General features: G+C 30.5%; 1 protein-coding gene across 1 annotated transcript in view; it reads right to left on the bottom strand.

Moving 5' to 3' along the window:
* LOC130451619 (hemicentin-1-like) overlaps nucleotides 1-14,030 on the bottom strand; it is a 321,757-nt gene that overhangs the window by 82,579 nt on the left and 225,148 nt on the right. The window lies entirely within an intron of this gene.

Raw genomic sequence — 14,030 nt, 5'->3', positions numbered from 1 at the left:
TTTTATCCAGTAGATTAGTTCAACAAACTTCTTGAATATGTTTCTAGAAAGACGTTTGAAAATATAGAACTTTTATCCTACACCCAATTAAAAAATTTGATGTATCACACTTCTTCGGTTCTTGGTGATTAAGTAGATACCAAATAAATTCCTTGCCGAGTTGATGCTGTTGATGATAACAGTATCTTTAAAAACGTTATTTTATAGAAAAAATTCTGAAATTCAATTTTTTCACAAGATATAAAGAGAATTAATATATATTTGTCACGTTAATTTCGTTCGATACGTTCAATTATTTATTTTTCCTTGAAGCAATGATCGATTTGGAATTTTCGAGTGAAACTCGTCTGTTGTTTCAACAGTTTTAAGAAGTAATTAATATAAAGTGTATATAAACATAAGTATTAAAATTCAAGATGTCATGAAAACGTAATTTATCCATTATTTACCTGATGACTAAACAACTATTGTAGTAATATTTTTTTTCTATTTAAGTGAATTTGTAGTATTGATGCAACAATAGATCTGTAACTTGATAAGGATTATTCAAAATGGTATTCCAAAAAGTTCCAAAACGTTACAGATTAGTATTATATCACTTAAAAATCTTATAGGCTGTTTTAAGATGTTGAAACCTTATTTCATCAGAAATATAGATCCTAGATATACATCCTGCCTAGTACTATCAGAATTGAGCAGTTCATTGCAATGAGTAATTGAGTATACAATGAGTAAAACCTGAAATTTCTCTTTGATTACAATTGCTCAGTGTGAAACATTTTTAATAGAATTAATTTGGTTAAGTTAATCTATAAAATACCAATAGCTACCACAATCAAAGCTTATCAAATAACTTAAATATACACCGTGTTTTCCCAACAAAATCTCAAAATCATATCAATTTTCTCGGTACAAATTTTAATCATTTAAAGATTCAGTCACGAACGCTTTAGGGCGTGAAGGAGTTTTGGTTTTCCACGATATCTGAATTCCAAACAGGTAGATTTATACTTGAATTCACTTTAATTGTTGGGTCAGAGGAATTTTGGAATTTGAAGGAACTTGAGAGTATTATGGCAATCGTATAATGACGTTAAACCACAGAGAATGTCATGTAAGGCATTAATTCTCCATTGCAGTATCTATTCAATAAGTTAATCTGATATAATAAATATTTACGATTGAAGAAAAAGTGATTTTGTCACAAGTTATTGCAGAATGGTGTGAAGTTTTATATAGCAGTGTTGAATAGTATACAAATTATTTATTGTATATCTAGGAGGATTTTAAGATGTATATCTGAGAATTTATCAGTTGAGGGAAATTTTTTATTTTCCTCTGATGATTCTGCCTTTATATATTATGCTTCCATAAAAACTAAACATAAGAATAAGCAAATCAAACGTATTCTGAAGCCAAAGAAGTCACTCTTCAAAAGTCTACGTATTATAGCTGAACCATATATATCTCAAATATCTACAAGAAAATTCATAAATTGGTTTCATCACATCAGAACGCTTTATTGTTTATTTATTATTTATTATTATAAGTGAATACGTTAGTAGATCCATTAAGATGGAAAAGTACTAAAACGATATTGGCCAACAAAACTTACAAAATGGTTAAATAGTAGATACTAGACTAGACTTCTTATTCAACTTTTCTTTTCTTCTTGTATACAAATACAATTGTTCTGATTCTGTATCAATTTTCAAATTCTTGTTGACATCTTTCCTCTTTTCAAATATTCAGTTTGATTTGACTGATGAATTATGCAGAGATTCATCTTGGGTCAATCAATCCAATGAGATTTAACATTATTGATTTTGTCGGTTTGAGCTAATTGGTTACCAACATTTATTTTTAACTCTTATTTTCTCTGTTGACGAGGCCCGATTCCGTAGAAGCGTCAGACCGAACAGCTTCGATACCGCCGGTTCTGGAATCTACAGAGGGTTTCCGTTCCACTTACTTTGGTAACGTCTAAAAAGGATCTATGGCTTATTTAATAATTAACACAAAAACTGGAAACTCGGAGCTGCGTAAATTTAGCATTGAAGTTGGTAGTAATGCTACCATTCCACTACCATTGCATTTCATTACGGTAATTTCGAATTTTCAATAACATCACTATCTATTGTATTGTGATCACTTATGGTATCCCTATTATCATTAAATTATTTCTTCGTACAAAGTTTAATTGATGTGATGCCTTTGATACAACTTTTTTTGATAGTTTAATGAAATTTCCTCAATATTAGCTCAACAACTTTGTGAATAGATTTTGATGAAATGGACGTTTAGAACCATTTATAGCCTTATGAAATCGCCACAAAAAGAATCTTAACTATGTACAACAATAGAAGTTTCGTCAAATATTTTTTAATAAACTTTTGCGATATTAAGGGATCACGTATAATCCGTTTAATATCAATATAACCATTATTGTGTGGCTTAGTTTGATAGTTAAATGTTTATTTCAATTTATTTCTAATATATATTTATTAAATATTATACTCTGTAGATATTTTTTTCTACATCTTTTTCCAAAGCTAAAGTAATATTTTTCTATTTCCAAGTTATTTCAATTTAGCAGTCTCTTCATTTAAAGACCAATTTTGCTAGAGATTCTGAATTTTTTGTATTTTTCCGTAGTTTTCATTAGAAATTCAATGTATCTGGAACGTATTTGACAAAGGCGTAGTGAAGAAAGTAATATATTTCTATTCTCAATATCGTCTTTTTTAGTAATAACGCTGGCTATAAAAAATTGTATGACAACAAAAGGCGTTCACATTTGACTTGCGTCGACTATACAAATGAAACAATCAACGTCATCAAGTGAAGAAAAAGAAGCAGGTACTGTGAAAAGTGTGCCATATTTTTCCGCAAAAATATTTACCCCAATAAAACGTACATAAATGATAGTAACTTATGAAATACATGCCGAAGACTAATATGAAAGAATTATAGTCTTTAAAAAGGCTCGAATATGTAAATGAATATGAATAGTACTCCTATAATCCGTTATAAAGTAATTTAATGTATTAGGAAACTGGAATTTCAGGACTTTTTTTAACATTTTCAATGTGACAACGTTGGATGCTACGCAGCAAACACGATGTGTCTCGCATGAATTCCCATCACGCGCCTTTGGCAACGTACTGTGTGGCCCACCGCAGTTGGCGGTTCGTTAGCCAATTAAATTGCTTTCAATTGTACCAGAGCTGCCAACTAACGTTTAATTTGTTATTACGTAGTCCTCTAGTTGATACAATATACACTTGTATTCTATGGATATGTGGGTCGTCAGCTGTCATCTGAATACGTTGATTGTTTTCAGGAAACGTTGTTTACGCAGTCGCTTGTGAATTCTGTGGACGCTCCATTTTCCCAGTGCATTAGTCTTTACAAATAGCGAAAAATTGAATCATTTTTGTGGCCTTGTTGGCTTGCAATCTGAATTAACAATGATTAATGCGCCTCTTTACATATACAGTTTGTATCGATGCGGATCGTTAACGGGGTTTTTTTATTCTTAACCCAAAAAATTTATTTGGGGAACTATATTATGATAAATTCTTATCATTCGAAAATATTCTGTGGTACATCTGTCAAATAAATTTTGTGAATTAGTGTCACAATATTCTATTATTGTATAAGACGGAACAAAGGTATATATGAATCCAGAATTAATTTTTGATGTAGAATGAACAGGAGTTTATCTATTGAAATAAGAATAAAATCATTAGTTATAGATTAAAATGAGAGAAATCTAGGAACTCACCAACTTTTACTTCATCCGTTAGTTTTCTAGAAGAAATTTAAAATAATTTCTTGAAATCCCTTTAATTTTTATCTCCAAAGTAATAATTTCTTAATTTTATACTTATAGTAGGGTACTTGCATGGTTTGAGAAAAAATAGTTTTTGGTAATTTATTTTCAACTTTTATTATAATTTTTTCAATTCTTTGATCAATATTTATGGAGAAAAATATTAATGAAAATTTAAAAATTTTTTGGTAGTTTGAATATTTCAGTAAAGGTGACGTCCTAGGTATAAAAACAACACTGAACATATGATCCAAAATAAATATGGTGTTTTTGTGCCTGGATGTAGAATTACCATGACTAAAACACCCGATAAAGTTTTTTTATGATGCCAACAAATTCGAATGTACAACAAAAATGATTTGATTAAGTGTTTGTTGTTTTGAGGATCCTGCGAGATATAATTATTTTTGTTTCCAGGATCATTTTAATTTAAATAAGATTCAAATTTAATCTCTAAAAAAATACGTAAGTATTCGAAAGCTCGGAAAATATATTTAAAATTAACTTGGAGGAAGCTGCGAGTAGGGTCGGCGGGGGGGTAGTGTTAAAAAACTAGTCAAGTAATCATTTTCCTGACAAATTTTGAACACCCCCGCCCCTACTTACAAGTTCCTTTTGCATTAGACATTCGTAAGGTAAAAGTAACACAATATTTAATTTTTACATTTTTCAACCTAAAAAAACTATGTGACGATGACGTTTCAGCGTCTAACAGTTTTTCGTTCTTATGAATGTGGACCATTTCTAAAAATTCCCTTTTTCGCGTATTAGATTCCGTTTCAAGAATTTTTAGATCTTTATAATTGAATTTATGTTTTTCTGATATCTCATGGTTCGTTAATGCAGCTCTATTTTTTTTTTGTATTGATGACCTCTTAGTCTAGTTTCTAAATACTGAGATGTTTGCCCTATATAGATAGCGTCACAATCAGTATGAGGCACTTGATATATAATATTACTTCTTTTGTTTTTTGGTGTTTTAGATTTTAATTTAGTGAAATATTTGGATAATGTATTATGTCCTATATGACTTGTACTAATATCATATTTATTGCTGGGAAAAATGTTTTATGTTTTGATGTTTCGTTTCTGTTTTGTCTTTAATTGATTGTAGTATCTGTTTATCCATTTCTTGAATTATCATTTTTTCCGGATAATTATTTTCTTTCAATGCAGTTTTTGCTTTTTGGATGGCTAAACATCTAAATTCAGGATCTAATAGTTGGATAGCTCTATTTTGTAAATTTTAATAAATTTAATTGATTACCGCTATATCTTTGAGATGTGGAAATCAAAGAAAAAATTAATTTTTCTTATTGAAACAAAGTTCCAAGTTCATATTATTTCCTATCAAGAACAGTTTAAAAAATGGAAGTACCCTGTGGTCTACATTAATCGGCATTCTTCTACAACAATTATTATTTTTCTCTCTTTATCAATGTGTCACAGGCCGAATATTTTGAAAGTATAATGTAATGACTCGTTTCCCTATCAGTTCATTTGTAATTGGCTCTTGTTGAAGTTCAATAGTTCAATTAATAGTGAATTGTTCATTTCTAATTAATATCTCATAACTATCAACCCAGTTATGTTGACTTTCGTTAGATTTAATAATTTTGAGAAAATATAAACGATATCTTCATATTGAAGAGTAACAATGATACTGTCTTCAATAATTTCATCAAATTAATCTTCTTGAGTCATTTTTATTCACGATTGCGAGAGTAGTAATTTCAACAGAGATTAAGAATTTTGTATTTATCAACACGCAATAGACTCATTTTCTACACAGAACGATTAGATTTTGTACAAGACATTAATAAGCCTTTGTAGTAATGTTTCAAGAAACATAATTAATACTTTTATATGCAAATTTATCTACGAAAATAAAAACATTTGCCTCACGTATTTTGGTTTAGTTACGTTAAATATTAATAAGGCGCTATAGGATATACGTATATACTATTATACAATGAACATCACAAAAATAAGTTCATATTGAGGAAAAAACTGAGGCATAAACAGTGAGCTCCGAATGAAAATAGCATCAGAGCTCCCAAATTGTTGTGGGAAAATATAAATTTCAATTTGTAACATATTATTTTAAACAAAAATATTTTGAATGTAAAATTATTTACATGAAAATCGTTTTGAAAGCGTAAAATATCAGTAGAAAATGTGAAAGAAGTAAGAATAATTAACAAATTTAGTTAAAAAAATCGATTTTAATTTAAAATTATAAAGATTTAATACGGTTACTATTTTTATTTGTGCCTGAAATGGGCTCAGAACACATTAGTTAATTCTTTTTACGTAGGTTAGTTAGTTAGTTGCAGAATTTCTTAGAGACCTATAAATAATATAATTAAATTCAAATTAGTTCAAAACATTTAACACAAGTTAAACTATTCCTGTATAAACAATGGCACTTTGATGATTCAAACACGCTTCGATAATCAAATTATCTTTCCCAGGGTCGAAGATAAACTGAATAAAAATTACGTTTATTTATATTACCTTGTTCTTGTGAAAATATGAATTACTGAATAAATTTCCTCTATAATTTTCAATTGTAGATTTACTGAACTACAAATGATTTCAGATGATATTTTACGTCAATCTAAACACCAATCAATACTTCGTCACTAACAAACAGTTTTTAAATTTCCTTGACAACAAACAAAAATCAAACATATAGGTATAGATACATAATTAACGTTTAATTATACAGTGCTTTTCAGATAAAAGTATCCACCTTTAATAACTTTTGTAATACTGGTATTTAGAAAAAATCCAAAAACACGTCAATTTATGTTGGAAGGGGCAAGCATTATGGCTTATTTAAACTTACTGGAAAAGCCACCCCCTCACCCCTAGCAGCATCCCCTTTTTTTAAAATTACTTTTCATATTTTTTATGTAAAATTTGGATACTCCTCTTTGAGCTGATTTCAAAAATGTATAATACTTGTAGGTTAAAGTGGTTAGTTTATGAGATAAACAATTTTTCTTTTAAGAGCACAAATTTTACTTATTATTTACTTTCACCTTATTTGCCTCGTAAATAATGAAGCAATCCAAGTGGCAATTTTAGGGCAAGTCAGCTTAGAGGCTCAACAACCCCAATCGTTGTCAACAATAAGTAGAGCGATTGGTGTTTCATCTTCTACAGTTTTCCGAGTTCTACATAAATTCAAGTACCACCCATACAAAGTTAAGTTGGTGCACGAGTTGAATGAAGATGATTTTGATCGTCGTCTAGAGTTTTGCGAATCAATGACGCAAATTATCAATAACAATCCACAATTGTAAAACAATATTTGCTTTTCTGATGAATGCTCATGGTCATTAAATGGCTTAGTAAGTAGGCATAATTGTGGATATTGGGCTGAAAGTGATCCACATATTATGCGTGAATTCCATACACAACATCCCCAAAAGTTAAACGTTTGGTGTGGTATCCTAGGTGACCACATTGTCGGACCTTTCTTCATCAACGGAAATTTAAATGGCGAATCATATCTTGAGTTACTCAGGGAAGGGGTTGACCCACGTATTACAACAATAATAGAAAATGATGATAACCTTTCCAAAGATTTACTGGTATTTCAACAAGACGGAGCTCCCCCACACTATGCTATGCCTGCCCGACAATTTTTAAACGAAACATTCCCCGCTCGTTGGATAGGTAGAAGGGGGCAGATGATGGAGTGGCCACCTAGGTCACCGGATTTAACACCCCTAGACTTCTTTTTATGGGGGTATTTAAAAACAAAAGTTTATGCTACCCAACCAGAATCTCTGGATGATTTACGAGAGAGGATAGAAAATGAATGTCGACAATTAAATCCAGCCGTATTAAGCAATGTCAGAGAGGCATTTCAAAATAGATTATACCATTGTATGGAAGTGAATGGTACTCATTTTGAACAATTATTGTAACTTCATAATAAATAGCATAGTTAAAAATTTTACATAAAAAATAAGAAAAGTAATTTAAAAAAATAAAGGGGATGCTGCTAGGGGTGAGGGGGTGGCTTTTCCAGTAAGTTTAAATAAGCCATAATGCTTGCCCCTTCCAACATAAATTGACGTGTTTTTGGATTTTTTCTAAATACCAGTATTACAAAAGTTATTAAAGGTGGATACTTTTATCTGAAAAGCACTGTATTACTAAACTTTGTCGATGTATAAAATGATATTAATGCATCTAAATGTTCTTGATTTTAGGTCTTTTCTCTTTTAAAATTAGTTTTTTTTTGATAGAAAGAAAGATAAATTTTGACGTTTCGACTTTTCTTTAAGTCTTTATCAAAATATGATATTGATACTGACAATTTTCCTAACCGAACCTAACAATTGTCAGTCATATTTTGATAAAGACTTAAAGAAAAGTCAAAACGTCAAAATTTATCTTTCTTTCAAAAATTATTAAAAAAAACTAATTTTAAAACAGAAGAGACCTAAAATCAAGAGAGAGAGAGAGAGAGAGAGAGAGAGAGAGAGAGAAATGCTTTATTGTCAAAAAATTGTTACAATTTGTAGACAAAAGCTTTTAAAAACTAAGAAACAAACACAAAAATAGCTAAATAAAGATACAAATAAAATAAAATGTCAATATACAGAAGAAGACCACAATGAGTAACAAAATTATGGGTAATAGTAATAGGTAATAATTATTATACAGGGTGTTTCTATATTCGACCGTCAACGCTCTACCACAGGGAGATCTCAATAAATGATGCATTTTGATATAGGAATACGAACCCTTACGGGGCCTAGTTGCTGAGATATAGGGTGTTCAAAATTTTAACTCAAAATCAAAAATTTGCCATAAATCAAGAACGCCATCAAATGTTTGTGACCAATTAAATATTATTATTAGAATAGAAATCGTGCTCTCAAATTATTGCGGAATGCAGGTAAATATGATATTGATTTGATTTCAATTGGCAACTGATTTTATTGCATTGTAATATATTTAGCCCCAACTAATTCTGAGCGTGGAGTAAGAAGAGTCAGAATTTTCAATCTTTCAAAGAAGTCCCTGCAGTGAGCCCTGCTGTTGTAGTCTGAGTAAACATCTAACAGCTCTCTTTTATAGTTTGAAGATTCGCTCAAATTGAGTCGCATCACACTTACCCCAGAAGGAAAGGGCATATCAGAGGTGCGACTTAATAAGGGCATAATAGGTTAAGGAGGTGGATAAGTTCAGTTCTTTGGAAATTAATCTCAGCGCAAAGCAGGAGGAACTTAGAACTTAATTTTTTAGATTTGTCTCCTATTTTGATTGAAATAAATTGCTTCTTTTTATTAGTGAAATCAACATGTACCGATTTATTTTTTGTTAAGGTAACCACTTCTTCGTAGCTCGCGCCTGCAGGCTGTATCATCAGCAAATCTGATGATGAACCACACTTCCTCGTAATACACCCGCGTTGATTTCCTTCAAGTGTAAGAAAACACTGTACTTTATTCTGAAGTATTATTCTCTTATATTTAAGATGAGTTATTGTTCTTTTAGAAGTGGAAGAGGAGCAGCTCGTCTTTTAATGATTTTTCTACGACCTCGATTATCTTGCGTACTTGATCAATTGTGCAGTGGCTTTTCCTGAAGCTAAGCTGATGTGAAGGCATTTTCTTTCTTTGAGTATAATACCCAATCTTTTTAGAAGTATTTTTTATAGCTATAGCTCTGATAATATTGAAAGTAGTGATATTGGCCTATATGAAGATATTATGATTAGTAGTTTCCATAGTTTGATTGTTCTTCTTTTTCGTTGGCTGTAAAAGTGTTTGCTAAATGTTCTGCAAATATATTTGCTTTTAAAAAAGTTCAATACATAAAACCGTAGGTCTGGTTGGTATATAATATATACTCTAAATAATGTTTAGGTATCTTATTTTTGACAATAACGCATTGTTGAAAGCTTCGGGTGAAATATTTCTGTAGTTATATATTTTGCTCTCAACCCCGCAAAAAATCTCACGGCATAAGGACTCTAGATGCAGACGGTATTACCTTTTTCTTCAATCCATTCACTTGCGAAAACTCTGTCTACGTACCAGACATTTTCACTCGGAAAAATCGGTTCTATTATGTTAGTTTTAAGATTGACAACTTTTAATGTGAATATCCATCATTTATATCAGAAAACTTTATTCATCAGTCTCAAAAACTAAAATGTATCTATGGCTTCTCGTTGGACTTTCTTCGATATTTTAAACATTTTTACATTGTCTTTAAAGAACGGTTATTTAAATGGTATGACATCTCAATGTTCTGTTCAGATTTTCCTGTATCTATTAGGTCAAGACCACTTCAAAATTAATGAAAATTAATGTATAAATTTGACTGATAAAATTAATTAGGGTTACAACGATAAAGTTGCACAAGTATGAGAACAATGGTGACGTGACGGGTTTTGCTCCAGTTGAAAATTTGTCTAAATAAGGAACAATATTTTGGAAAATAACAAATGGGTTAAACGTATATTCGAAGTTTTTTTATTTACACAAATGGTGTAGCTAATATTATTAAACTTGAATAAATATCTTCAAATAATTACAATACTATTTGTAGCAGCAAAACTTTACCATACTCAATACGGAAAAACGGTCAGATATTTTCATAATAAAATGTTTGTTTCCGATTAATTGTAATTTGTTTAATCGTTTTTCTCAACGAAAAAAGAAATATGAATAGTTCAAGTTTGATAATTGGAAGGAATAATTTCTGTTACTTTTGTATTGTTCGATCGTAACATTAATTTTTGGAGGCGGTTTCTGCTGAATAGGTCTGATTTCCAAATCAATAACCAAGTCTGATTGTCAATTACAATTAAAAAGGCATCGAGTTATGGTTTTAATTATATTTTATGAATATAATTAATTTTTGAGAGCGAATATTTATTCTTGTATCTAATTTTTTCTTCAGTTACACGGTATATTCAATTATCTAACCTTAAAAGCTGTGTGATTCGACAACGGAAGGGCTTTAAACGGAAAATGTTCGACTAAACTGAGAAGTAGGTCAACTGAACATAGAAACTCGGATTTGTAAAATTTCGAAGGTCTTAGAAAACCTGGAAGTCATGTAATCGAAATAGGATTACAATTGTAAACAATACGTCTCAAATTAGAAATGCTGTACTTGAAGTTTTTTGTGAGATGAGGTAAGCGAAAATACTGCTTTGTCTAGAGATTATTTTGTAAACCTTCTTGAAGATACCTATAAGGAAAATCTACTAGTCCACTCGATAGGGAATCTATTTCCGTATGATTACACATCACACAAGACAATGGTTTTACAAATTTATTGAGTTGTCAAAATTATACTGAAAAGAAAAACAGTTCGATATAATGATAAAATTTCTTTGTAATGAAATACAATGAATGACACTGGTCAATAGTGATATTGTTGACTATGATATAAGAGAGATAGATTCTTAAGCTCATCCGGACCATGGTAGTTCTCAAATAAAATCCGGGACTTTCTCCTTTCTCCTACAATCATAAAAAGTCAACAAAGCATCTATAAACCTTACGAGGAACCCACGAAATATCTAATTTAAGTCTTCTTTTTATAATCTGTAATTCGAGGGTTGCCTTTTTAGTTTTTATAATCAAAAATAATATTTATGAACCGTGACGTTTGTTATTGCAAAGTCATTGGCAATTTAGAAATTGACTGAGTAAGTTGAAACCAATATACTTCCCGTCACAATCACTACAGCTAATTTTATATATATCCACCATTCTTTTCCTTATCTAATTTGGAAAAAAGTGTTATATATGAAATTAGGTGTCGTGATTGTGACGGGAAGTATATTGGGTAGACTAAGAGATCCGTTAATATCCGGTTTGAAGGGCACATAGCTCATTTAAAACATGGACGAACCGAAAAATCGAGTATTGCCGATCATAATCATGTATCCAATAATAAATTGTTCAATGCATTTGAAACCATTGAAATTTCTTAATGCAAGAATAGCTTGAATAGGGACAAAGGACCTATTCCTTAAAGCTCATTCTATAGTTCCCACCAAGGAGATTTCCCGCTGGAATTATTTTTGCGGGAGAATCTTCATTGGTGGATAACGTTAGTATGAAACAGGTAAGTTAAGTTAATAACTTGGTTATCGAAACGTGCGTCAGAAAGTGTAATTGTGAGTGTTGATGTAGTGGTAGTGTAAACAGTGTGTTCAGTTTGAGGATCTGTGTAATAAATCCTTTGTACTTAGCATCAAAATAATAACAAGGAAATAAAATTAAATAGCCTCAATTCATTCATCAGTGCTCCTGAAATATCCTTTCAGCATTCTTATTAACTATCACGACAATTTTTCACGCTCCAGTTTGTGATTACTCCACGTTGAACATAATATTTTGATTTCTCATACTATGACATTATTTGATAATAATGAAGTGTTTCCATAAAAACGTGAAAATTTTCTTAGCCCCCTGTACCTAAGAATTAATAACCCGCCGAAATAAAAACCCTTTCCACCCGCTAGCTTTTTCCAAATTTCAAGCTTAATCATTAATCACCTCCAGGGTATGTAAATAAAACCATAAATCTTTCCACCACGCACCAATAACAGTCAGGTTTACTAGGCTGTTTCTCGTCTGGGCGATTTGGGGTCCACTTTACACCGGTAGTCGTATCAACACATGAATAAATTGGGAATATTTTAATTATGATACATTGATATTATTACGTGAATTCTGAGAATAAACTAGAGTTCAATTGAGATTTATTACAATATTTATTTATAGAAATGAATAAAATTTTTTGTTGAAATAATATTCTTTTTTTTTTATGAAATTTCGAACAAATAGACTAGGATTCAGATAATTAGTATAAATATATAAAAGAAGTATATATACATAATACGAAGGAAAATGTTTGTCAAGTACTTAATCTCACAGGTGTAAATTAGACAAAAGGGTACAATTCGAATCGCTAAACATGAGCATTTTACCCAAATACTGAGGAAGATTGAAAAATAATCTTTACTGTATATGTTCATCGCGAGATGACTCAATTTGACGTAAAATACAGATCGGCCAATGTGAAATTATAGTCTTAATAAGATACCCACCACATAAAAAATTCGAACCGCTGCATATTTTGTGTGTGGTATTTAAAAAGTACAAGATATGATAATATGCCTCGAGTTATGTCAGTAAAATTATTGAAGTGAAATTCTTTTCAAAGTAAATGTCCGTTAGAATTCAAGAATATATTTCATGACTAACGTAAGTTCTTTACTCAAGTAGAAGGAAAATCTGATGTTCTAATTACTTATCCTAATTTCTTATCAGCTGTAATATTGTATGAAATTACTGAACCTGTATGTATTCTCATGTCCAACTATTCATAGCCAATTTATTCTCATATTTACCTCAAATATTTACTATACATATTTAGACTGAATATTCAATTGAAATATAAACTTTGTATAACTTCTAAGTTAATTTGTTTGTAGAAATAGTAAATAGCATGTCAACAAGCTAAAAATAATTTTTCGTTGTTTCTTGAAATTCTTCTGGTTGGCAATTTTTTCCATAATAAAATGTTACTGGTTGTTCAATAAGTTTTTTCGTTTGATAAGAAAATAATCGTTTTCTGGTTTGAGAAATTTTTATTATTCAAAGCACTTCAATGTACTTATTCTAGTGATGTTCTTGTTTGAGGATCCCGGCTATTGGATTTTAAGTAAAATTGAATAAAAATGTACACTGATGAATTAATAAGTTCAAAAAATTCTCTCGACAAATTTAGGAACCTAAAACTATATTTTAAGCAGCAGTGCTAGGTTGGCACCTCTCTTTACCCTCTTGTTTTGGTCCATGATTATGGTGGTAGATCCAAGTCTCACTAAAAGTGACAAAACGATACATAATATCTTTTCAGCCCTTACTAAAAACTTATTTTGCACAGATCTCTCTGTAACCCAAGACTTCCGGCAAAATATTCCGATTTCTACTAAATCTCTATCGGCTCGTTTACGAGTCATCATAATTCTGTTTTTTGTCATGTTTTCCGGCCACGGTGCTCTTTTTGAACGCCTATCATGTGGATTATCTTTATATGACTGTCAAAACTAATAATTTTATTTTTATTATTATGCTGATTGAGAATTTATGGTTGAGATCGATATACATGAAGATGCACACGTGTTAATAAAGAT

The sequence above is a fragment of the Diorhabda sublineata genome, chromosome X (genome assembly GCF_026230105.1).
Source record: "Diorhabda sublineata isolate icDioSubl1.1 chromosome X, icDioSubl1.1, whole genome shotgun sequence".
NCBI lineage: Eukaryota > Metazoa > Arthropoda > Insecta > Coleoptera > Chrysomelidae > Diorhabda > Diorhabda sublineata.
The sequence above is the reverse complement of the archived record's forward strand: the minus strand, read 5'-3'. Positions and strand labels throughout refer to the sequence as shown.